We start from the raw sequence: 23,159 nt of genomic DNA, 5'->3' as shown, positions 1-23,159 counted from the left end.
AGCGGGTTCCCCCCGCGCATCCTTCCCGCCGAGTCCCTCCCACCCCCCCTCTGAAACAGCCGGGTTGGAAGCAAGTCCTGCGGGGGCTCTGTCCCGCTCCTATCCCAACTCCGTCCACAGCCATCTGCCGCGGCCTAATTCTGCTCTTCATCCATCAAACAGCGGCCACAGCCAGCCAGGGCAGGGGATGCTCTCAAAGGCTAAATAAGGCAAAACAACTAAGTAACAGCAGTAACCACAAGAACTGTAATGATAACAACACTCTCTGCCTGAAGGTCATAGAGCTCTGTCCTCTTTCTGATTGGTCTCAGCAGACAGCCTGACAGCAGTGTTTGGGGTTTTTTTTTACCAAAAAATGGATTGCAGATTGGACTGATCACCCTTCTCTGCAAAGGGATAAAAGGGGAGAATTCCTGTCCTTTCAGCAGCCTGTCACCTCTTCATCCCCGTGTAGTCACCCTTACACTGTCCAGCAGACAGATGAAGCGCATGGGCTACTCCATTCTTTCCCTTCAGCTCACTGAGTTGGGGTTGAATCTTTTGCCTGCTCCTGCCATGCCGCACAGCTGCTCTCATTTCTTCTTTTGAGATATACACATCTACCTATACACGTATAAGCACATTTCATGTTTTCTATGTAGCGTCACATTGTCACAACTTCTGTTCATCACTGCTCCTTGCTTACATGTCCTTTGTAAGACCCAGCACTCCACAGGATCTCAGGGAAGCCAAGCAGAGAACAGAGGAAAGTCCATTTTTGCCTGCTTGTTTGCGAGCCAGGACGATGCACAGCAGAAACTGACCCTCACACAGGTAGAAAGAAGGGAAATATTTTAAATGCCTTGTATCCTGAGCGACCTGAACCACTCAGTTAAACTGTTTGCAGGATCACAAGGATGAGCTGACCACCCCTGCACTGAGGTATTATTTGCCCACATTTTACTTTTTTTTTCCCCTTGGGTATCAGCGCTAAAGATTTGTTATAAATATTCTATAGTTCTGTAGCCAAAGAAACATGAATATGTAAGTGAACTTTCCACTACCAATCCCTCGATGTGGCTTTTAAGATACTTCTTAATGCCTGAAAAGAAATGGAACTTTCTTTAGAATGGGTGAAGCTTTCTTTTGGAAAGCTTCCAGAGACAGGGAACCTTTCTTGCCTTCTAAACTACAATAGCAGTGATAGCAGTGGTGATGAAGATGATGGAGCATGTAAAAAAATGGATGCGATGGAAATCTGAAGATCCAGGTGATGAAGTGTGCCATCTAGAGACGTGAGTTCCCCTTCCAATGTCATATTGCTGTTGTAGGCACATTGAGGTTCTGGTGGTTGCATCTGAAAGTAACCAACATTTAATATTCACCACTTTCCTTCCTGCTCTGAAAAAGAAATGAAACCCCTGCTCTCAGCAATTTTTCTAGGGGGTAGCCTCATTTCCGAGACTACCTCAGTCACGGCTCTCCACAGAGAGGAGTGGTGAATGCTGCCTGCCCGCCTCCCCTTGAGATAGAAGACAGCTATATCCCCCCCTCCCCCACGCCTTTTTTGTTTTAAAAAATCCCGCTATTTTTCCTTTTTCCCTCCTCAAGCGACTCCCAGCCGGAATCCCGGGGGAAAAGCCTGTCCCCGGGGCTGCCGGGAGTGCCCCAGGCGGGGCCGGGCGGGCAGGGGGACGATCCGCCACCTTCTTCTTCTTCTCCTCCTCCTGATCTTCCTTCTCTTCACGGCGCCGCGCCCAGAGCAGCGCAAATCCCGCGCAATCCCTGCGCGGCTCAAATCCCGCGCAATCCCAGCGCAGCGCAAATCCCACGCAATCCCAGCGCAGCACAAATCCCGCGCAATCCCAGCGCAATCCCGGCGCGGCGCAGTGCAGCGCTGCCTCGGCGGCGGAACCTGGGAAACTGCGAGTATCAACCATCTTGAAGCAACGTCCCGAATAAAAAATAACTTCAAAACGTCAAGCACACGTCATCCTAAGTGTTCTGCAATGTAGATTGTGAGAAGCGATGTTTTCATAGCTTCCCGGTGGGAATCGAGGCTATCTGTCTCATTTAAATTCAGAGCTATAGAGTATCATCTGTGGCGTGAAAATATAAAGGGAAATGAGCTACTACCTGCTTACTGCAGCTGTTGAGGCAGTCTGGGACATCGGTCTCACTCAGGGACAAATTAGAGCAAGAGGCACAGTCAAGGTATTGTCCAGTTTAAGACACAGTGTTTATCAAAAAGTTAAAAGCCTTTAATTTAGTTTTTGAATTAGGAAGATTAAATACCAACATTTCATTTTGTTTCACTTGTCCTCCCGTACTCAAGGTGGTGGCTAAGAAAGGTGTAGAGCACAGGTAAATCAGGCAATAAGCAAAGCAAGCACTCCAGCAGAATAAGCACTGTCCCGCTGCCTCCATCCTGCAGAGCTGTGCCAGCAGCAGGACCTTCCCCTGTCCAAGAGAGAAGCAGAGGACAAGTGACCCGTCTGGTGCTTCAAGGCCTGGTGCACGGCGGTGACTGCCACGGGGTGAGACAGTCAATGAGCCAGCCAGCAAAGGTATGACATAAGACTCGTTTTCACACTCTGCACACAATTCCTCGCATTTCTTTTTGTATTACTTAGCTCCTCTGATACTGATCAATTACCACAATAACTCAGGAGTGAGATAATAGAGACAGCAATTTGCAGTCTAACGTGAATTAATTTTCACTTAATCTGGAAGTGCTTTAATAGCACGGTGGGCATTCAAAGCGCCGCGCTACTCAATACTAAATATTTGTGTGCGTCTGAAGTAGTCGTAAGAAAATCTTACTAGAAAAATCCAACCATCAGAAAACAGGGAAGAAATACCAAATCTTAAATACACTGCTAGTATAAAATATTTGAAATTGTAAATTAAGGACTATTTAATTAGCATCAGGGAACTATTAAATTAACAGATGTACTGTTCATGCTAAGGTTGGTTTATCATTTGCCGTATTGGAGTAATTCTGTTCATTAAGAGATTAAGTACAGGTTGCACTTTAAATAATATTAACTAAAATACGCACTTAATATTTGTACAAAAGTACTTCAAATGCAATCTAAGCTCTTTAACTCCATCACTAACAGGTTTTGCCTAAGTTTTCTGTACAAGGAGGTGAAAAATAAAATACTCTGTAAAGAGGATTTTACTAGTGTGCATTTTAACTGATCTTAATTAATGCAGCTGATAAAGAAGTTAGTAAGCAAGGCAATAACATTCTTTGCTTAACAATTTTAACAAAGAATTACAGAATTATCTGAAGTATCTTACTTGGAGCAAGGAAATGACTAATACATGTAGGTCTTCCTGACTTCAGAGGGTTATAGCTCAACACTATATCATTTTGCACAATCTGTATAAAATAACTCTGCAGTATTTTTGAACCTAAAACTTATGCCATACATCATTCCTGTCTCACAAACTAGACCTATTAGAGTTATTGAAAGTATTTTTGGACCATTTAGAGATTTATGATTTTATTTACTGTTCTACATCCTGGGTGTGAGACATTCAACCAAGAAACATTTTTTGATGAATGTGCAGGTCTCTGTAAAGGCTCTTACCTTCACACTGTTGTTTTTCAAACCTAATTAAGAACTTTTTGCTATTTGTTCTTCTTTAGAAAATTTGCATTCAGTCTACTAATATTTGTGGATAAAATGAAAAGAGCAGCTTTTCATTATATTCACAAATCTAGACAGCAAATCTAAAGGTACAACCTTTACATTTTTTACTCTGGGCATTTCCAAGTAATCTACAGACTGGGTAATGTCCACTAAAAATCAAGGACACTACTTCTTTCAAGCTAGAAAAATTGGGATATATTTGACTTTTATTAAATTGAACAAAAGTATAAAATAATATGTAGCTGTCACTATTTAAAGCAATAATTAGTGACATGTTGACCCATTTTAAAGTTTTATAGTTCTTCATCTCTCCTCTGTAGAGGATTCTAAAAGTCAATCTGAAGAAATATTTTCTTTTAAAAGAATGCCAAAACCCCAAAAGAAAACAGAAAAATCAGTGGTTTTTTCTTTTTGCAATTCTTTTGCTCAATTTCAAACAATTAAAATGTCAGATTCCTCACCTTAATCAAACTGGTGACACCAGCTATCAGTCACAAGTATTTAAGAAATACACAGAAATGTGTCAGGCAAGACAAAAGAAACGTTAATTTTATCATGGTCAATATAAAATCAAGCCAACATATGTGCCCATTCAGCTAGATCTCCTGCACTTATAAGTTTGCAAGCTTAATTTTAGTAAGGTTAAGTTTTAGTAAGATGTAGTCCTAGACCAGGAGCCAGGTTTAAATGCAGGCAGTGAACCATTGAAGAATGCAGGATGCAATACACCTTTGGAAAGCAATCCCACCCTTCCCTGCATGAGATCTGGATTTAAGATGGGCTGCAGCACACGCTGCACTCCCAGCCATGCTTCAGCCCCACAGCTCCATACTGGGATAAGAGAAGAGCCCCGTGTGCTCAGCACCCCACTGGGACAGGACAGATGCTCTGGGACTGCTGAGACCCCTTGAACTGAAGGTTCAAACTACTCACACATGAGCAAGGTCAGTGCTCGCTCCATACACTTAAGGCAGTCAATTCAATGCATCCTGGGCCTTCCTAAAATTATATACACACAAAATAGAGCATTAATCCTGGTTTAAAAGAAGAAACACATTATAATTGAAGAGACGTCCCAGAAACACTTTTCCTTGTCTACAAAAAATGCAGGACTTCTGGAACATGATATGAAAAAAAATATAATGACTTTAAAGACTGGGAATAATAGAAACGGGATTTAATGTTGCTTGTGAATGTGGGAGATCATACTCTGGAATTAGTGAAACTGTTCCATGTTGTAAGTTAGGACTAGCAGTGGCTGGTGGCAGCAGGAGGAGTAGGACTTTGAATATTGTTTTGTTACATAGTATTTGTATGCCAGATGTGTGGTATTCCCCTGGAGGGGAAAAAAAAATTCATTGGGATGCTATTAGAGGAAATTACTTTCTGTTATAACCCTTGGTGTAGGCAAGCCTGCACTGGGATTATGTACAGTGTGATCAGTGGTGGTCAGGCAAAGGGCTCAGCAAGGAGGGTGAGTAATGTCCAGTCATGAGCTGATCACAAGAACCTGATTTGTCAGCTCAGCAAAATGTAGTCAGAGGGGAAGTATGACAGCTGTGGCAAACACCAGAGAAGATTCAACACTAGGATAGGCGAAGTAATGTATGACAAGGATGTTACCACTAATGTTATCTTGAAAAAAGACCTCAACACTACCACAGGCATAAAGGAATGTAAATTAATAAATAGCGCTCTCATCAGCTGGTGGAAGACAGGAAAAGAAATCTTTTAAGACTGAGTAACTGAAATAAATTACCAGGAAGAGTATCCTCATTGTTTTCTCTAACACGTCAAAATCTCAAAAAAAAAAAAAAAAAAAGAAAAGAAAAAAAAAAGGTAAAAATAGAAGAGATCTTATCCCGGATCAAGAAAAAATGATTAATGTATATTTCAGAGCCTAAAATCTAGTACAGTTGTAAAAAAAAATTGTTTTGAAAGAGAATGAGAAAAGAGAGAAAGAATGAGAGCAATAGAAAAAGACAAAGAGACAGAGAAAAAAAAGGGAAATCAAAGAGAGATAGGAAGAAAGTGAGAAAGGGAAGGAAAGAGAAGTATTTTCAAAGAAAAGAAAATGTTCACAATAAGGTTTTTAAATTAATTTATTCAAGGGTTTATTTATTTGGGTAATGTAACAAAACATACGATTTCACTGCTTTGTTTCAATGAACCAGTTTTTCTTTCTTACAAATAGTGTTTAAAAATCCTAAATGCGGTTCTATACAAATAACTGTTTTTCTTTAAAGCATTCCTTCTGTTATTATGTGAAACTTGCATAATAAGATAGACATCAATACATCAATAATATCATAAGCTTGCAGGAACAGAAAATCCAGGTATGTTATGGCATTGTTAACATTGCTGGAAATAAATTCTCTAAATCAAGGGATTCTAAAGATTTTCTCTTTATTATTTTTTCTGATTTTAAGCAAAGAGATCAGGAAAATGCAAAGATAACTTGTTTATAGATTTTGTGGTTTGACAGAAGAACATTTAATGAGGTTTATGCTATACTAACTGCAAGCAATCAAAGAAGGGCAGATCCTGGATATTTATGATTAAAGAGACATCGGAGGTCAGACACAGTGTTTTTGTCAGTGAGGTGGTTTATATAGATTACACAAAGGTATATATAGACTAAAAAATATGGACCAATAAATCTACCCCAAATATCAACTACATTAACATTAATGCATTTTCAAACCATTAGCAGTCCATAAAGTTACGTTACACCATGGCATACATTTCAGCAATATATACATTTCATACAATTTTTTTATTATAATTTTCTCTCCCTTTTGCAGACAAAGCACACATGAGAGAAAAGCCACGTAAAGATGCAAAAATGTAAGGAAATCCTAAATACAGAGGTTAGAACTGAAAACGTGTAACTGTTTTTACCATCTCAAAGTACAAACACTGCTGCCTTTTCAGATACAACGCAGGAGCCTGCCAGATGAAGGCTGCTCTGTGGCTCACATGGATGTGGAAGAGCAAAGATGAAAGACTACCCAAGCTCATCTTTATGGAAACTGTGAAACTGCTTGGAAAATTTGGGGAATATAGAAGCTGAGCATTTATGAGGAAGGTTGTAGCTGATGCTGAGTAGGAACAAAGACTGAGATTCCCTACAAAGTCAAATGAAGAGTAATAATTCTGCAATTTCAGAAGCTTGTATGGCAATATGGAGAAGCACAGAAAGGAGACAAATAATTCAAAGAACAATAGAACTGTGAAAATCACTTTTTTTTAACCTTAAGATGCGTTTCCTTCAGTCGTCTATGCTCATTGTTTTGTGTTCAGCTTAAGACATTTGTGCAAGCCAGCTTCTTTCCAGCAGACATTAGTATTTTGTGGGCAAACACAAAAATCACTAGATTTTCATGTCTCCAGGCACACATTGTTTTGTTCAATTTTTTCAAGCACTCACCCTCTCAGAAAGTATGAGCAATCCTGCCCAGCAAGCAAGAACCACTGACAGGTCCCAAGTGATTATGGCATGTCTTTGAAGAGTCATTTTCTGAAGAAAACTTGTCAGCAGAATCTGTGTTGGATTCCTGACTGCAGCATGTTTCTTTCTTGCATCTCATGAAGTAGGATGAAGGGCAGAGAAAACAGTCATTTAGGATAAACCTTGAGCCCTGGGACCGAAACTCCAGCCCAAAGCCTGCCCTGAAGGAAGGGATATGGAAGTCTGCTAAGGAACAGGAGGGCAAATCCTTCACTCTGCTTATGTATGCCCAGCTCTGGAATTTAGAAACACCATCAAAGGGAAGCAGTAGCTAAGTCCAGGCAGGAAAAGGCAGTAACAACACCTGTGAAGCAATTTCAAATATCAGAGCTAAATCAGAAAGGCCTTATCAGTGAAAGATAAAGATAGTTGGTGTTTTAAAATGCTTGGAAAATACCTACCAAACTAGAAGGCTGGATTTGAATCTGCTAGAATCTCAAGGCAACACTAAATTATTGTGTTACATATCGACTCCTTAATTAATACAACACAAATCAATATAATGCACACTGGTATATCATATATTCCTCATCCAAATTTCCCTGTCATGTTTCAACCCTTACATCCTATAGAAAGTGATTCCTTAATTTTATGTTTTCCTTAATTTTAAAAATCTAGCAACTTGGTCATACTAGCAACCACTGCTCTTGTGGCTGAGAAGGACAAGGTGGGGTTTTTACCATCAACACTGCTCAGTGTTAGGAGTAAAGCTGGGAGGGATGAACCCCATCCCTAGGTGAGATGGATTGGTGCTAGAATGCCCAAGCTGCACACAGATCTGCCATGCCCTCCCGTCCCTAGTGAGAGCTGACATGATTAGAAAGTGGTTGTATTGGGAGAGAAGGATTAGCTGACATCACACTAACAGATCTGGTTTTCTGATGGTTCTGTAGGAAAAAACTAAGGAGAGATGGAGAAGTTCTGGGGACCCAATTTAGCAGAACTGAATTTCCTACTTTTTCAGTTTGCCTAACAGTGAGAGAATATACAGTGATATATGGAGGAATGTTAACGGGGTCAAAAATTGTCTGAACTCTCCCAAACAAGCAGCTTCAGAAAAACAAAACTCTGGAAAATTCCCAGAAAGAACTTAAGAATATGATCAAGATGAATAAGAAAAGTGACTTGACACTCTGTAGTTAAAAGTCTTCTACATTTTGGCTCCTGGTTATGAATTATTTAGAAGGTGTTTGGAAAACATCATTGCTTATGGAAAAAAATCTGCATCTCTAAAGGGATCACAGATTTGTGAACAGGATCCTAATTTATTATTTCAATATACCATCTCAGGGGTGCCCAGCTACTGAAACAAGAAAAAGTAATTTTAAGAAGTTTATTTATCCAGTTTTCTTCTATTTTTTTTCATCCAAATGCAGTGCAATAGGCTTGACTACCCCTCCTCCAGACAGCTCCCAGAAGGGCTTGTGAAGACAACATGGCACAGCAGGGTCTGCAGAACCACCAGCCAGCCTCAGACACAGCAATTCCCAGAAAACTGGCATTGAAATTCAACAATATTTACAGTCTTCCATCTAATGGCTGGTTCTCACCATGCAGAACTCCAAAGATAGTCACTTAGCTGGTAAGCCCACACTTCAGCACTCAGTCTGGGCTTCAGTGACTCCCTATCTAAAGTCCTAGGGAGATCTGCCTACCCTGGCAGGAGCTGCCTACCCTGGCAGGAGCTGAAAAGCACATGTCTAAATACCCATCACACAGCCCTTGGGCAGGTTGTGTCCCCAGGGTCAGGGTTTGGGAAGCCCCAGAACAGCTTCTCAGCTCCCAGTGTAGAAAAGCTGTGACCACCACAGAATTGGTTATTAGGGAAGCTCTCTTATTTGAAGTGAAAAGGCATTTTTGCAGGTGAAGCCCTGGCAGGACAGGGGAGAAATATTACAAACATTACATTTTCAGGACTAACTCATGTGATTCTCTCTGCTGCACTCTATTACTTATGTGATACAATTGTGTTTTTAGCAAAGCAGAGGCAGTAGGGACTACTTTATTGGCACAGTCTAATATATGGGCAATAGTCCAAAGTGACACATTTTCTAAATTTTATATGTGCAGATATCTTAGGAGCTCCATAAGAATCAGAGCTGCTAATAAACTTCTAAGAACAGTCTTGGGTATTAGATGGGCATAATGAGAAAATCTGGAAATTCATGTGAAGAACTCTGCCAGTTCACTTTAGCATTGCCATAAACTTCTTAGTCTATGACTTTTTCCCTTTTTCCATTATTAGTCTGTCTGAAAGTAGTTCAGAAAGGGGAGACTTTAAAAACCTGGTCAAGCATGCTATTGGGAAGTACTATTTATAGCCAAATTTTCCTATCAGGGCCCAACTCTTCAAGCTACAGCAGTGTGTTGGCAGGATATGTGCTTATTTGTTCCCAGGTGTTACATTTGGACATCATGTGCATATAATATAGATAGATAAATTAGATAGATAGGTAGATGTGTTTGTGCATATATATTTATATACACACATACCTTTATAATACATCTACTAAAGCAAAGGGACCTAGAGAAGAGCGCAGCTTTAAAATACAGAATTTGTAGAAGAAAAGAAAAAATCAAAATACTCAATTCTAAGTTTTCTTCTATTGCTCCTTTCACTGAAGTAAAAGTGCTTCCACTATACTTAACTTACTAAAGCCTGAAGACATCTATGGTGTTTACTTTAAGTTCTTTAATCAATTTTCTTTGTTACCAAATCAGTTCACAAAATCATTTGAAAAACACTCATGGATATTCTTAATGGTAAGTGACTTCTTGAATCAGCTGAATAATTTAAAGTAATATAAATAAACATAATTTAATAAACAATTACATTTACTATGCATTCATAATGTAGTACTGCTTTTATATAGTTTCACATGTTTCTCTGGTTTTACTGCTAATAGTAATAGTAATAAGAGAATGCAAAAAGTTGACTTCATGTTTTCGATAGTCAAGGCTTAATATGGCTTTGAAGACCCTCATTTTCTGAAGCCCACAACTTCAGAAAACCAAGTTTGAGACCCTGCATCCGTGATTTTTTGGGAAAATTTGACTTGCTCTTCTAGGCAAGCCATTATACTCAAATCAACACACAGTACCTTCCAGTTTGACACTGTGGTCTCCTAACCATGGATTGTGCTGTGAGTAGTTATTGGAACTGGTAACAAGTGGTCTGTGCATATGAGCATGCATAGGTTTTGTGTGGGTGGGTGGGTGAGTACAAGGTAGAAAACAGTGCTTGCTGATGTGAGGCGTCCTCCCTTTGCCCAAGGCTCAGTCAGACAAGTTTTCATAAGTAAACAGATTTTCCTAAAACACCCTCCATCACTTTGCTTTCTTTCCTGCAAAAACCATGTGTGTTAAATTCAAGAATGGAGTAAATTCTGTGTCCAAGTCCTTCAGCAGAAGGACTGTGGAGACAGTCCAGTCCAAGAAAAGTGCAGGAAGGAGGAGGACTATCCACCAAGCCTCACAGTCTGATGCCCAACCCAGTGATCCCTGGTGTGCTCCAGCACAGGTCTTGGGATTATTCTCATCCTGACAGAGGATGAGGGCATTTCCACTTTCTCCATCAACTCCCTAAGCCACACACCCCCTCTTTTCCACTGCTCTGACAGTGCTGGAGCTGCAATGGGAATCTCCTTTCCTGAGGGCCAACTCATAATGTGCAGGGCTTGAGTGAAACCCAGAGATTTTCCTCCTACATTTCAGTAAATACTGCCACAACAAGCTGAACTCACACAAGGACAAAACACAAGGAAAGAATAAACAACAGGACACTGCATAGGAGGATAGAGAAAAAGAAACACTGTTACTCAGAAAAGGCACATAGGACTTTAGTACAAAGCTTGATAACTGTTCACACTTCAAAATGGCCCAGAAATATCTGCAAGTTCCTAAGTGGCATGGTTTAACAAATGCCCTTAAGAACAGGCTTAATTCAGAACCGCTCAGAAGGAAAAAAGATCGAAATGCATTGATATGTAAATCTAACCAGCAAGCAGAGCTGCTTACAGAGCTATACAAAAGGGATTTATCCTCTTTTTTTTTAGATATTTTTAGCTTTATAATGGCAGTGGTGATCTTAGGGACATCCCCAGCCAACTTCAGGGCTCCCCATTTGGTATAAATTTGCTAATTTAATAAAGGAGGGCTGGCCAGAAAGAAAGTTTTTTTTAAAAAAAGTACTAAGATTTCCAAATTCATCCTTTTCAGATCAGAGGAGAAAAAATTGATTTCTCATACATTACTGGGGACAGTGTAGCAAGGGGAGTGAGCTACCATACAGACATACACACACCCAAGAGAGCATCTGACTCCTCAGACTTGCTGCTAAAGTCTTCTCAAAGCCAACGCAGCCTCCTTCTCTCAGAAGGGAAGAAATCCCCCAAGCCATTGCAGCTATGTTAGTCTGATGTTGTAGCTACTCGTGTAGACTCTTGTGAAGAGGGCAATATTTGGCAAGTCCTTGTCTCTTGAGAAACTGCATTTAGTTTGTGGCACTGCCACAAAAGTAGATGGCAAACACAGACCTTCTACTAACACACCAATAAAAATCACAAGCTAAAAATGTTACAGATGACGTTGATCCAATATTCCTCCCACACACACGAAGCCCAAGATTGCCATAAGGACTGCTCTTCATTAAAGTTTCATTAAATGGGCTGTTAAAATAAATAAGCAAATTACTTCTTAGAACCACAGCACACGGTTCCAGTCAGAATAATGTAGAAGGCATGACTTATATTGAGCAGATTTTTAAGCCTGTTATCAAAACTATTAATCATGTCTTGTCTAACAAGAATCCTGCAACATTATAATTTAAGTGAACATAGTTACTGTTACAAGGAATGCAGATTGCTTTTAAATTGTTGTTGTTATGCAGAAGAAAGTTTGCATTGGTGAATTGTATGCAGGTCTCCTGACTTCAATCAAATCTGCAGGAAGATGTAAACAAGATAATGGTTGTTTGGAGCAAAGTGAGCTAACCAAAGTTTTGCCTGTAGAACATGAGTCTACTCCATGCTTCATTTTGGTCTCAAAAAGACAGAAAAGCAATATTCCTCTCTTATTTTCATGAGAGAAGCCTGGATGAAATCCTGTGAACTGGATTTAGAACTTTCAATCAAAATCAGAGAAAATATCTTTCTCAGAGATATTCTTCAGATTTACTGGCAAACTCAAATGGGAAACCTCCTCAGATGAAGGTAACAGAGGCAGAGCATTAGCCAGCCCTCTTGCCTAAACTATCTAGCTATGGGGACCCTGGGAGGCATTCCCTGGGTTGGGGAGGAACAAGAGCTTTCCCTCCAGGGCTGTTGGGACCCATTGCCTCCTTCCCTTGTTATATCCCTCAGCCACTCCCTCCCTATTCCCCCACTGGCCATCATCTTTGTACTGCCCGGAGACCACGGTTTAGCCCAGACCTCTGGGGACACAGAGGAACCTGGAGGCTCCCCATGAGTGTGCCTTGGATCCTGAGCATCTTACGGGGCAGATGAATTAAGCATCTGTGGATACTATACAAAGGCCCTTTTTGCTTCCTTACCCTGGACTTTACTAGCAGCAATTACAGCTGCAACATCCAACTAATCTCACGCAAAACCACCCAAATCTGCCTATGGAATATGATGAAAACAAACAGGTTTATAGGCACTTCAGAGCTACAGTGCTTATGCTCAGGGCCTAGTTGCATTCTCTGGAGCACAGTTTTTCGAGAAGAAAAAGCAAGACAGGCTGTGTGCTGTCAAGGTGCTGAGATCAGCTAGTGCAAAAGCCAATAAAGTCTGAGCAGCACTTACAATGTTACCCTCCCTTTCCCAGTATCAGCCCTGTGCTTTTGAGCAGGGGAAAATGAGTCCAGGTGTTGTTTGTGATCAGCTTATGGAGCATGTATGGACTGGGATTCCTTAAAGAGGATCAGCTCCTAGCTGGTTACTGGTGACAAAAACTGCTTCCTAACTCGCTCCCTGAGAGTCCTGCAGTTTCCTACGTGTCAATAGGATAACCCTGCCAAACACTCCCAATGAAAAAATGGAAAATTACTCATAAAACAACTTCAGCATAAGCTGTAACTCTCTTTTTTTATCTTAGCTGTGGAAGGTCTTTCAAAGCCAAGGTCCCTCCCTGCTAGGCACTGCATATGTGGGTTACTCTCAACAGCTTCTTGACTGCTATCTTTAGATGAAAAAACTGATAGATATCAAAGTTGTGAGGAGCTGAAAAAATTATGGTGTGTAGCAATCATAACCCAGCTCATTCAGTATCCTTGTACCTTTTTTTGGAGATGCCATTGATGGTATGCACCCTCTTTCTTCTGCATATGAGTAGCAGATCTTCTAGATCAGTGGGATTTCAGTGCAGGAGGCTGAGTGAAGCAGATAATGTGGTCTTGTACTGTTCACCAACTTCCCATCCCTTTTTGATTAAACCAATCCTTTTCCAATCCTCCTCCTCTCACCTCACCTGGCTTATGCCTGTTGACCTCTGATTCAAAGATGTATCTGGGCATCTAAATGCATGCATGGGAAATTCCTGGTTATAATATTATCAGGGTAAGATAGTTGCTACTTTTAAGACTACAGGAGAAGCATAAAGACCCTTAAAACAAACAAACCAACAAACAAACAAACACAAACATAAAAAGAAAACAAACCCAATATTTAACCCAGCACACTCAGTTTCTATTGGAGCTGAGATCACAGAGTCTCAGCTTTAAGAAAGTGATGGCAGGCAGGAACCAGGCTTGTAGCTCCTTTCCTTACACTCCAAAGTGGTTATCCCATTTGATTTAACTCAACAAGCCCCACAATTGTTAACCTAAATGAGTCCTTGCATGGCTTATCCTTTCTCAGAGACAAAAATAGGGGTAATGGAGATGGAGTTGGCAGCAGTGTGAAGAGCCGGGAGTGTTTTGACACTCCAATACCCTAGGATGAGCCATCACCATAGACCACTGTGGACATGAGTTTCCAAAACAATTTATGAAGAGCCCAGATCTGAAGGAGGTGTTTTGCTCTAAGTGGTGAAACTGTTGCCTAGAATTGAAAGAAAGACTTTCCAAAAATATTAAAAGTGGTGATATAAAGAGCAGTTATTTAATGAAAGCTTGCAGGTGCACAAATATAACTATGTTCACACATGGCATGAGATCGTCACAATTTTTATAAGCCTAATTAATTAGTATATCTATCAGGTACATCCAATAGGAGAACAGTTGCCCTGGTAACCCACCCTTGGGTCTGCCCCTTCGAGATTCTCCAGGGGCTTCTTTGCCCTATTCCTTGTTTTGTCTCTCAAGTCCTGGTGCAAAACAGGGAGTTCTTGTAAGAAATTCTTTTCTTGAAATTAAGACTAAACGGAATTTCAAGAATGTGACATAAAAGGTTAGCTGCTGTTCTGAAGTGTGAGAAATAAGAAAATGCTAGAAATAATACAACTATATATTAAAATCTACAAAGATACACATGTATGAAAAAAAAACCCTAAAAATCTTTAGACATCAAAAGAAAAACAAATATGTATGGCACTTTTTGTAAAATTGGGAGAAATTAGAAATGCTCAGTAGAAATCCATGACTTGCAGGATGAATGTGAAATTGTCTTTTTCTGGGGTGGTAAAGGAAACACCCTCCACTCAGTTTTGTAGTTTTCCATCATTAGCATGAAAGGACAGAGATAATGATCTTACTTAGATTTGGTTCCCCACAAGAAGCAATTAATCCTCCTACCTTTTGGGGAAGAACCTCCTCCCAGAGCTGCCTGTCTCTCTCTATCTGCTCTAGAGGAACTCCATCTCAGGTGAATGGTTTCCAGGCAGCTCAAGTCTGGACAGATGGATCCTGATGCTTTCCCTAAATCCCTGGGTCACATCTACATCTAAAACTTGCAAGATTCAAGAGCATTACACTGGGCACAAACATAGGAAGAAGCACTTTATATTCCAGGGCCAGAGGCTTAGTGTGTCTTCTAGCACAATTTCTAAGCTGACAGTGCTGTCTTTGCTGCTTTAACGACTTTTATGGAGATGTGGTCTCTGCAGCTACTGATAGGACAAGAGCAATTTTCTTGGTCTTGCATTCACAGCACTTCCTTTAGAGGAATTATGTCTTTTCCTGGTTTGAACAAATAAAATGGCATTTGGGCTATATGTTTCAGATGATTAAAACACATTCACTTCTGGTACTGCTTATTCCATGCAAGAGGGAGGGAATGTTTTGGGATTATGCACATAGCTAAAAACCCATAAATTTTGTCATTCATATCCATAAGCAGCATGGCAGGCTTGCAAAAGCTATTACTTTTCAGTTACACAAGTGTGTTAAATTACTCAGTCAACTGACATCTGGCATGAACTATAAATTGCTCTCAAAATTCTTTTAGAAAGATTATTATATTATTATTAATTTGCTGTGTATGTCAAAGCATATCACAGACACAGCAATCCCAAAATTAATTAGCATTTTCAAGGATCACACTGAAAAGGCCCACAAAGCCAGCAGAAATAATCTCCAAGATACTAGCAGGTTAAGCAGTGCTGGCACAACTTGCCTTCAACATATTTCCTTCAATCCATCTTTAAGAATAAAACAAAAAACATTTTTTTCTAAACAAGCTCTTTGCCACATGTTCTTAACTATTACAAATTAGGTTCAGAGGCTAACATTTCATTGGCAACTTATATTCACTAAAAGCAAAGCATTTTGAAAAATGACTGTATTTTTTCCAGTAATTTAAAGCCACTTTGATAAGATATCCAGTAAAATAAAGGAACACAACTATTTAAGTAAAATTTTTAACACAGGACTCCTTTCCAGGTTTTCTGCGGTTGTTCAAAATACCTAGATAGGAAAGCAGAGTAATAGTTAAGTGAAACTATAATTTGGTAAAATTTCATTCAATGCTGTTTCAAATGAAAATCTTGTTCACAGAATAAAAACAAGGTTAAATTCAAATGTTCTATGAACATGATTGCTTTTCAGCACATGAGCAATCCTGGGGAATTCTCATGGAAATTTTTGGTTTACTGCTTATTTCAATTTTTCCATAAAAGCACAATGACATTTCACCCAAAGATCCTCAACTGAAGGATTAAGAGCTACAGTAAAGAAGTCAGACACCTGAAGAAGTTGGGGTAGGCTGGAATCACAGTTTTCTGGGAAACATCCTCCTTGCAGCATTGGCAGCACAGTCACAGAAAAATCACATTAATTCTTTCCCCAGCCATGACTGCAGCAGACAGCAAGAGTAGAAGTAACACAGGAAGCCCAAATTTGGTAGTTCCTGCTTCCAGGATTTTAGACTTTGCAAATTACCTTAAATGTATTTTGCAATGATCCTGGAATATGTTCTAGCAAGGAGGTGTTGGATGCCCACTCACCAAGTTGTTGGAGGCTTCACAGATTTTACCACTCATCTCTATGCACCACTGAGTACAATTTTACATGAATATAGAAAACATAACCTTTAAATAAATTCAGGATTATTAACTCTCTTCTACCCAGCAACTAAAACTTTCATTTCCAGAAATATCATATTTGAGGGTTGACTATAACAAAAAATATCAGTGTTAGTAAGTGATGCCAACTTGCAGAATGAAAGCACCACCATTTTCTAGATCTTTGAGGGCTTTTTTCAAAGGAGTGCAGATGAGAACAAATTTCTCGATGTGTCTCCACAGCTTTTGCTTTGGATTTAAATGAGGAATGGTAACAAGCTTAAGGTGGGGAATGGTAACAAGCTTAAGGTGGGGGTGAAAAAGCCTTCAAAACTGGCATAACTCAGCATAACTCACACAGAAACACCTGCCTGAGTCTGTAGGAAGCCTGAGACCATGCCATAAAACTGAAACAACAAAGAAGAAACAGAATTTATTTCCTGAATCTCTTCTCTGAAGAACCAGTAGTGCAAATTACAAGTGGCACAGTCAGCAAGATGCCCACACTGCCTCCGTGTGTATGGAAACCAGAGCCTTTCATCACTATGGGGTTTAACCACGTCACCTACTTGATGTAAAGGCAGGTTTCACAACTGGAGGCATTCATTTTCCCCTATGGGCCGCTATCTCTGTCAGCTGACACTACAGTGAGTTTAGGCTCTGTGAAAATTAGATTTATCACAGCCTGAAAGGAGCAGATCCATGCAGTGAAACTGTTGGAGCCAAGAGTATCCACACTGAAAGTTCGGGGGATGTTTCTTCAGTCACGTCTCAAATCTTACCTTGGGGTCTGAGGGTTGTAACAGTTGCAGCAGATGTGTTTGGAGTGTGACTTTCCTCTGTGCTTCTTGCATATGGATTTCTTGATCTCATCCTAAAGAAAACAATTTTGTGTGCTCTGAGACCACCCTGTGGTGCTTAGGTCATAGCATAATTCTTGATTCAAGCTGAAACACTGGAACAGAGGCTCCTGTCCTGCAGCCTGTCAGTAGGGGCAAACAAGAAACCTTTTTGACAACATGAACGTACTCCTTGGCTGTCAACCTTCACTCCTCTGAAGCATACACACATAAATAAACCAGTTTATGCTGTGCCTGTCCTCACCTTTGTGATGGGTGTGTAGGGGGATGCAAGAAGCACGTTTAGTCCTGCGGGAAGTCTCTGACAGGCTGTCCCACAGCCAGGCACGCGGTGCTCGGACACGGTCCAGGCTCCTCGGAGTGAGCCCGAGGTGGGATATTCCCGGTGTGGGATATTCCCGGTGTGGGATATTCCCGCATCCCAGGAGCCGGGCTGGCGCTGCCCGGTGCAATGGCGCCACCTGCTGAGCGCCGCGCGCAACCGCACCCGCGGCACCGCCCGGCGGCGGCACCGAAACCGCGCGGGGGCATCCCAAAAGCAGCCAGCGGACACGGCACGCAGGTAAAGACTCCAAAAACCCACCAAAAAACCCTAAAAGAGAACCACGGAAACACCCCAGTGCCAAGGCTGTCTAGGCTCAGAGCAATTGCAAATCACAAATTTTACACACTCAGAGGCAGGATTGAAGCAAAGGTGCAGGAGAAGGTAAGAGGGAGTTATGTTTACATAGCCCTCGCTAAGCCAGTCAGTTTCTCCCAGAGACAAACTGTCCAAGACAAGTTTTTCTTACTGGAGTTCACCGCTTTTTGCAGTTTGCTAAGTGATACAAACACCCAAGTACTCTCAACCTAAATATCCGAAACCTACTAGCGAGAAGCCTGATATGAGCCTAAAAGTTAAATGACATTAATCAGGTGGGTAGGATTGTTTACCAGCAGTCTGCCTTTTTTTTTTGTCTACAGGATTTGCATTTTCAAGCCACAATTCAAACATTTCTTTAAGTGAAATGTTACATATTCATGTATTCAAGTGACGTCAAGTGCTGAGGCTTTTTAAAAGAGGAAAAAAATTCCTTCGCAATCACAAAACCAGAAGAGTTTGTAATACTGCATTTTAAAAAACAGGACGAGGGAAATGAAGTGAGCATGCCCTTTTACAGGAATTTAAAATTATCCTTCCATGGCCCCACATATTCAAGAAAGCCTTTCAACTTTTTCTCCCATAAGCATCAAAATAGCTACACTTCACAGCAGTTTTTCAAGGAAGTTTATAGCATTTCTTTATTTGTTGGACTGTCAGCACACAACATTCATCCAGCGGCAGGCAAATACATTAAGAGAAGAAAGCAAAATTAGAGAGTCGTGGAGAATTGAGAACTCAGCAGCTGTTTCCCCTTGAATTATCTACTTAGGAGTCCCTTCTCTGCATGCTTGACATGGGAACAAAAGAGGCTGCCGTCCCTCCTCCCAGCCGTGGCTGACAGCCTATGACAGACTATCTGGCAAGCTGCAGATCCATTACTGGCTTACTGGGAAGACTCAGGAGACATCCATGATGCCACTTTCAGGCAGGGATCTACACCTGCTAAAAGGCTGGATAATTCCCATTCGGGCTCTTTGGTGAAATGCCCTCTTGAGGGTTCTGTATGTTTTATTTAGTATTTTCATGTCAAGTTGCTTCAAGTGACTGGACATGAAGCATGTCTCTGTCCCTTGAGGGACACATCTCCTGAGATCACCATTCAGGGCCCTTCAAGCTGTCCTGTCTTTCACACACAGCTCATCTCTCAGCTGGTTATGATGGGTGAGCTCTTTTGGCACTTCCTTCATCTGATCTGGACAACCCTGGAGTACGCATGAGTTAACTTCCTGCAGCTCCACATCCTGATTGACACTTTGTTGCATCAACTGGATCCTCCCCTTGAGATATGGAAGCCTTGTCACATGTTGACAGACCCTATTGTTCCACAGAATAACCTGGGCTTTTTTTCTGAAAAAGATACTTTGTCTCGACCAACAAAATTAACATGAGCAATGGCCTTTCTGGGCAAAAATCGAAGGCCTTACAAAGTTGCAAGGTCATCCAAAGTAATTTTCTGTTCTTAGCTTTCAAATTGGAAGAATAGACTTTTATGCGAATTGTTATTTTGTCATTTGCAAGAACATAAAGAAAATTGGGCCAAGCTTTAATTTTTAAGGCTGCTGAAAGATGATCATTCACTTGAGAAGACAAAGGGAACAACAAAAAGCATGGAAAAAAATCACCATTAGAAACCAGAATAGATTACAGAGTTCACAGAAATCACCAATTATGCAACAACAGAGCCAAACTAGGACTGCTTTTAACTTTTAACCATCTGACAGACTTGCATGCAGAAAACAAAGATACATTTTGCATTGCATAGCTCATTTGGCCCAGTGATGGTGTTTGGCCTCTGCAGCAGAAATTACATCATTTGACTGGGAATATGAATTGAGGGCATCTTCCCTGGCCAGCCAGAGGACAACAGTGCTGGCTGTGCAGAGAGCCAAGCCCTGGGCAGTAAAACAACCTGCAAAGGGCCACTTCCTGGCAAAGGTGGGCTGCCATCGTATTCACACCTGAAACCCAGATAAAATAGTATGTGCTGTGCCAGAAAATAAGGATTCAGCTTCTGCTGATGTATTTACACCTAGAAGAGCACAGAAAAGGCAGAAAAGGCTCAAAAAAGTAAACTAGGCAGGCATCCTACACTAACAACGACTCAAGAGAGATACACACAGTGGAGGGGTTTTAGGCGCAGCCATAAAATCACACAAAACAACTGCATATTAATATTAGTCATCTGAGTTTTTGATATTACTGTCTTAAAGGGTTTCAACCTCACCACCAGGGATTTAGAAGGATAAGTCTGGACCCAAATTTCCAGAAATATTTCTGATTTTGATTTGTACAATTTTTAGATATTCCTATGTGGGGACCTGACAAGGGCTCTAACACTCAAATGAGTCAAAAAGAAAAAAAAAAAGACTGTAGATGTACGTACAGTCACAATCAGACATTACTTAAGTTGTTTCTACAATTACCTCAGCAAACAATTTTGCTGAGAGAACTGATGGTAAGGTTTAAACATCCTGAAACACATAGCCCCAGCAATGAACCCTCTTAAAACTTGTTCTACCCAATTCAAACCAAATAATCTCAACCTACCTAATTTCTAAGAGCAAACAGGGAGGGCTGAAGTTCTCCTCTGGCCTGCATGTCCTACCATTCTCCCCTAATGATTCACCCCAAAGACACCCTGCCTTCTTTCCACCTCTCCTTTGTCTCCATGCTCATGTTCAGATGAAATGCCAGCCTCCTATTTTAAACCAGTTTATGCAAGATGAATCTTCCCATTCACTACACAGCACTTGAAAGGACAGGCTCTAAGAGGATTCCAGGTTCTTGTCCTAGATGCCCCCTTTTTGCCCCCCTCTTCCTTATTTAATCAAGTCTGTAAAAAGAAAGTTCACAATGTGATAACTATGTTCATTTTGGTCACACCCCACCCAACCATATGCTGTTGTTTTTTAGCACACATGGAATTTTTGCACGCTAGCAATATGTTGGAGCTTTTTGGGCTTTAAGTGCTGAAATTAAATTACTTCTGGTGTGAAAACTAAAACCACCTCCAGCAACATGCAAGAATTTCTGAAGTTGTTGCAGATTCCACAATATTTTGTGTGTGGAAGAGAGGAGGTGTACCTCTTCTTTCTTGCTTCCTTAAATCAGCTTGCAACACAGAGACACTTCAGCTAACTTGCTTATAGGACACATCTATGTGGCACACTGCAGTGTGGCAGCAGCATGGTGCAGCCTTGGGAAAAATTATTTCTGTTGAAGGCAAGCAAAGACAAAGACAAAGCAGTAACATAGCAACATGTAGCTCAACATTGTTTGATTAAAACATACTAGCAGAAAACATGGACAGCTACAAGTTGTTAATTCAAATCTCCTGAATTCCTTGTTTTGCATGAATAAGGTAGTGCTTGATGAAAGCATCAAAAGAAAGCACAGAGGTTTCAGCAAATCAGCTAGAGTTAAAACACATCCTTACATAACCAAAAGAAAGAGGAAGCAGAACTAGTATTGCAGTTCACTCCTTCAGACACCAGGTTTCCAGTATCAAAAGATGAATAAATTATTGCTTGTTGCAAATTGGCTGCTATGATTGTCTTAAAGTTATAAATTTCTCTTCAAACCTAGAATCTATAAAATTACATTTAAGTGTTTTTCTAAATGTATTTTGCATACACTGACAAGAGAAAAACCTTAACTATGAATCATCTTCTATTGGGCAGCCGCAAATAAAATACACTTGATTATTCCATTTAAAGTTTTTAAACAGACAGTTGTACTGTATTCAGATATCTTACTATTTATAGCTCAAAGTACACATATCTAAGGATTTCATAAGCTTTATTGTACTCATCTGTCATGGAGACGCATTTAACAAGTACTCTAAAACAGAAAAAAATGTGTTCCCAGTTTCCTAAGACAATTAAGTCTGGAGCAGTCCTTCCTCAAGGTAAGGCACATTTCAGTAGAAGGCTGACAAAGAGCTCAGCTTGTGAGACAAACAGACACAAAGAAAAAAAAAAACATCATGTTTCACAAGGCTGCAGTTCCTCCCTTTGGAGTCCATTCATCTTGAGTTGCACAGGAGCATCTCTCTTCAGTCACCTTAATTTTTCTGGGTTTTTTTGTCCTCCTTCATCTTTGATTCCAATCTCCACCAAAACCAGGAGCTTGATATTGCCCCCAAAAGAGACTTCAAACATCTCCCCAGCCTCTCCCACCTGGAAACCAGCAAACTTACTTACTAAATAATCCTGCCGGATAAAAAACCATATTCCATTCCCCTTCTCTCAGAATTCTCTCTGAATAAAGAGCTGCTCTATGAAATATGGATTTCTACCTCAGTAAATATAATATAGATTTCTCTCTTTTCCCTGCCTCTCCTTCTTCTCCTGCTGGACACACAAGACCTAATTTCTCTAGTTTCAGTCCCTTCACCATGTGAGACCCACAGCAAGCTAAGGCTCTGCTTAAATCTCTCATTTTCTTTCATTGTGATGGTCCCTATCTTCCCTTTAGTCAGTCAATTTCTCCTACACTTTATACTTTGCTTCATATTCCTAAAGGTGTCTGAGATTTATTACATATAGCAGTATTCTTGACCCAGCCAAAACCTGGAGTCCTTCTACACTGTCTTTCCTATATTCATTGACAGCCTTTCTGACATCAGATATCACAGAACTGACCCACAGGCATTATAAACAAGATTTCCATTCTGCTCACAAATACCACAGAGCTCTCCTCAAAAGCCAGACAGATTGCAGGGAGTCAGAATCAGTGTGTTTACAAATTACCATCACTATATTGCCATTTATTACAAAGATTTTTCTTCTTGCATGGTTGTTTCTTTCTGGTTTAATGATACACCATATTATAAATAGAATATTTTAAAATTCACAAACGGGACTCACCTTGAAATCATCCAAAGGTCAACAATAGACAGTTAAAAAATCCTAAAAGCCTGTATGTAGAACATAGGTGTCTGTCTAAAGAGGGTTCAGTAAGCAACAAGGCACAAACCTAAATCTTGGGTACTGCTGGCACTGTACCATTTAAAGAATCACCAACAAAGGAAAATATCTCATGGGTACTTCCAATAGAGATTCCAA

At 40.5% G+C, this 23,159-nt stretch overlaps 1 long non-coding RNA gene across 1 annotated transcript; it reads left to right on the top strand.

The window, feature by feature from the left end:
• The first annotated feature begins 1,782 nt into the window (after positions 1–1,782).
• LOC115948082 lies at positions 1,783–9,990 on the top strand. Its single transcript, XR_004081938.1, has 2 exons — positions 1,783–2,546; positions 6,576–9,990. It is a non-coding gene; the product is annotated as an uncharacterized LOC115948082 (long non-coding RNA).
• The last annotated feature ends 13,169 nt before the right edge of the window (positions 9,991–23,159 follow it).

Source organism: Geospiza fortis, unplaced genomic scaffold (genome assembly GCF_000277835.1).
Source record: "Geospiza fortis unplaced genomic scaffold, GeoFor_1.0 scaffold121, whole genome shotgun sequence".
Classification (NCBI taxonomy): Eukaryota; Metazoa; Chordata; class Aves; order Passeriformes; family Thraupidae; genus Geospiza; species Geospiza fortis.
This window is presented reverse-complemented; position numbering and strand designations above follow the sequence as displayed.